A 4,197-nucleotide genomic window follows, 5' to 3' on the forward strand; every position below is an offset into this window, starting at 1 on the left:
ATTAGTTTAAGATTTAAATCCATTTTTTCTTAATGCATAGTCTATTCGTTCTCTAGATAATCCTTTTATAAATGAATCGATAAAGTTATTCTTCGATAAAATAATCTGTATTATTCCATTTGAGAGCATTTGCCAAATGATATTATGTCTAAGACGTAGATGTTCAAACTTTTCACTATACATGACATTCTGTGTCGTTTACATGTAGCTAGCTATCTTGAAAAGTCATAAAAAAACAAAAAAACAAGCATAAATTGTCGCCAATTAGGAAATCCTCCGAAAATTTTTTGAAAACATTATTCTTCCATCTAGTGTTATTTAAAGCTCTGATTTAATTTTCAATTCTCAAATTGTATGGAGAATTTTCACAAAATAACTACATTCTACATTCTTAATGGTAAAATATATACTAATAAATTTTGAATCCTTGCGTTAAAAATCCAATTTTCAACATCTTGCGATCATAGGTTTAACGACGTATTTTTTTCCTTTCAAATATTCTTCAAATATTTCAAATTCTAATTTGAAGTGGTACCACCACCACCACGGCCTCCACAAAATCTGGATTATATCCGAACTTTAATTGAGAATATTATGCAGACAATAATCCTACACCCCCAATTTTAAATAAGTCTTAACTTAGCAACATAATATTTATCTAACTATATAAAGTTCGATTATATCCGTAATTATGTTTCTCTATAGGATAAATAATTTTATTTCACCTCTAGTCAACATATGAATGACTAGAAATGTCCATGTACTTTCATATTTAGGACCATCAATTTTAACCCCTTAAATTTAGAATCCATTATCTTTGTATAACATGTTCATGTATGTGATTGAAATAACATTAGCCAAAAATTTATTCTAATAATAATATTTGCATGCATAGCCAATTAATTTCACAATTCTAGTCAGTGTGAAAACAAGCTGACCATTATATTGCACTTTTCAGAAAAGCAATCAATGGTAGTTAAAATGACGACAAATGATGCAAATGAACCAATGCATCCATATACTTATTCTAAATAAATAAAAAAATCATGAATTTTTATGTAACCAATATCTATTCTTGGAAAATTTAAGGATTATTCATGCCGTAACTATATCAAAAAATGATCAAGCGTCCTCATTTTAATAACAAAGGGCAAAAGCTTCTGTTTACTAAAAAAAACAATTCTAGTGATGTTTTTCTTTTAGAAAATTTTATCCACCAATATTCATTTAAGCAGTAGTTCTAGTTATTTTGCATGATTAATCCCCTCTCTATATATCTTCCTATCTTATCTAAAAGCAATATCCAACCATTGGTGGATAGAAATCAATTTAAACAAAAGAGAGACTGCTGAACAACGAAATTGTTAAATTACAAAATCGAATCGAAAGCGCGTTTATGATACCGTCGGTTTAGGTCCATATGGATCCATTAAGTTTCTGTTTTGAACCGAATCAGTCCACTTCAAAGCGGTTTGATTCATGTATGATCTTTACAAACCATTTCAAAAAATTAAAAATAAATTAATTTAAATTTTATCCACCCCTAGTATCCCATGTTAAAAAAATACATTCATACTAGTATAACCCAATTAAACTCAATACCTTAATAGAAACTTATCCATCCCAATTAATTAATTAGATCATATTCAAATACTCATCAATCATCACAAACTATAAATGCAAAACCCTCAAATTGGGTGACATGTTGAATAACTGCTGCTGAACCACATTCATCTATCTCTTATTATAATTGGATAAAAAATTAAATTTAGAATGTAATTCAACTCGCACATTTCTTTTCCTTATACTAATAATTTTCTCAAATTTCAGCTCAATTTTCAGGTCAATTTATCCAAAAGAAAAAATTGGTAATTGTTTGCCACATCTTATCGGTATTTGTGTTGTTTTGTTCTAATTTGCGTCAGGTCCTTTAATTTTTTTCATGGATAATATTTTTTGTTTATTTGCATCTAATTTTCTGGTCAAGTCATCCCATTAATTATTTTACTTTAATTTAATCTCTAAATTTTATTGCTATTGCTAAATGATTTTTTGGATTACTTAAATGATCATTTCGAAAATTTAAAATAAGCTTTTCAGTGTGTTACTTTGGTGGAAATTGAATGTAATTAAGTACAAGATTGTCCCTTAAACTGTTAAAGATATATTAACTATTCAAATATTCACAATTATTTCTGATTTTGCATTCCCTACTAGTGATCGAATTCTTGATTATTATAGGATTTAGTCAAGTGCAAATATGATTGAGACAGTGATATGCCATAAAAAATGATTGCATAGTAACCAAAAATATGTAGTAGTTCATCAATATTTGGATGAAATAGAAGTATTGGATGATTCACAAAACGTTATACAAGGTATTATTGTATTTTAACTTTCTATTCATTTTCTTTTATTTATTGTTCCTTATCATTTAACTATAATCAATGAATTCATGTATTGTATTATTATCTTTATGACGATAATGAATCATGTGTTAAAATTGCAGATTGTGCCAATCAGTTTCGACTAAGATGTTAAAATGTCTTTATAATGTTCCTAGATTATAATGATTAAAATTATAGAACTTTGACTTTGTAGTTTTTTAATGATAGTATTTATGTTTTAACATGAAATTTTGGATTGATTGATTTAAAAATTGAAATGGTTCAATTTGGTTTGTAAAAATTTCAAACCGCTATAATGTTTGGTTTGAAAATTTGTTACAAATCGTCCAAACCAAACTATGTTCACCTTTAAGAGATACACAAGCTTTCATGAAACAATTGCATGAATGTTCATATCATTTCAATTTAAACCGTCACTAATGAGAGCGATGAGGAAATTTTAGTAGTCGGATCATATTAAACATCCAATTCGTGAATGAACATCATGCATAAAATGATAGCTAAAATTATTATTAATTTCAGACACTAGATCTTTGCATTTAATACTCCAAACTTTTCATGCATTTTCAAATTGTTCAAATGCCGAATTAAACAACATGCAGTAAACAGAGTATAAATACATATAAAAAATATATATATATGTCTTAAGTGTTGGGAATTTACTTAAACATGCACAGCGGAATTAAACAATTTCAATTTCCATTCAGGATTCAACTTTGTACTTAGATAAGAACTGTGATAAGAAATATACATTTTTCTTGATTTTACAAACTCTTTCGCGTTATTCTTTTCCAGCAACTTGAATTTGCCTCCCACAGCTGTCCAATTGTCCAGTTTCCAATGAAATCCACACAGAGAATAGACTGCAACTGCTAGAGTTTTTTCCTCTTGTGCCAGCAAGAATAATGAAAACCTTATAGACCTCAAACCCTAGCCATATATTTATATAAATCCAAACGGGTTCGGTCCGGTCCAATGTTTAATTAATCCATTTAATTAAACACAGTCCGTGAATTAATTAATCCAATTAATTAATTCAGGAATATAAATAACAAATTCAATTAATTAATTTATCCAACGACTGTTAAATTAATCAATTGGCAATTTACAATCTTCCAATTCTCTTTTGTGTGCGACCCATTAGGTTCCCGACCACAATGCCTAACGACGTGAAATATTATTTTGATATAATCAAAACTGATAAATTAAACACCCTTTTAATTTATCACAAATTCACACTCGCCGTCCCAGATTGACATCTAGCAATGTATCAGGGTAACACATGTGACGGGTAATGTCACGTGGTATGACAAAATCGAAACTGTTCGTTTACCATAAAATTATAATCCCTTCGTCAACATGATCCGATCAACTATGAGATATGGAAGTGTGTCAATCTCGATTATCGATCATGTCTTTCATTCTACTATTAAGTCAATATAAGCCGAAAACTCATTTTTGACTTATATGCATACCTTGGCCAAGGATTTCGTTATTGACTTAATTGAACCAAATGTAGATCACAATCTCTTACTATCTAAGAGTGACGAATCCTCTATTGGTCATTCACAACCTTCATATGGTTCTTGACATACGCGAAAGATGTCGTATTAGCAGCCCTTGACAGAGCAACATCCAACACGGTCAAAGTATAACTGTCCTCATACAAGGCACTATGATGACCTCAAGTTATAGGACCAATTTCACTACCGAACGTTAGAGATTAACCACTGACACTCAAATAGTTATCCATGTGGAGTCTCTTAGCGGGTCTCCAATATTTTGTTCT

The sequence above is a fragment of the Olea europaea genome, unplaced genomic scaffold, assembly GCF_002742605.1.
Source record: "Olea europaea var. sylvestris unplaced genomic scaffold, O_europaea_v1 scaffold1855, whole genome shotgun sequence".
Taxonomy (NCBI): Eukaryota; Viridiplantae; Streptophyta; class Magnoliopsida; order Lamiales; family Oleaceae; genus Olea; species Olea europaea.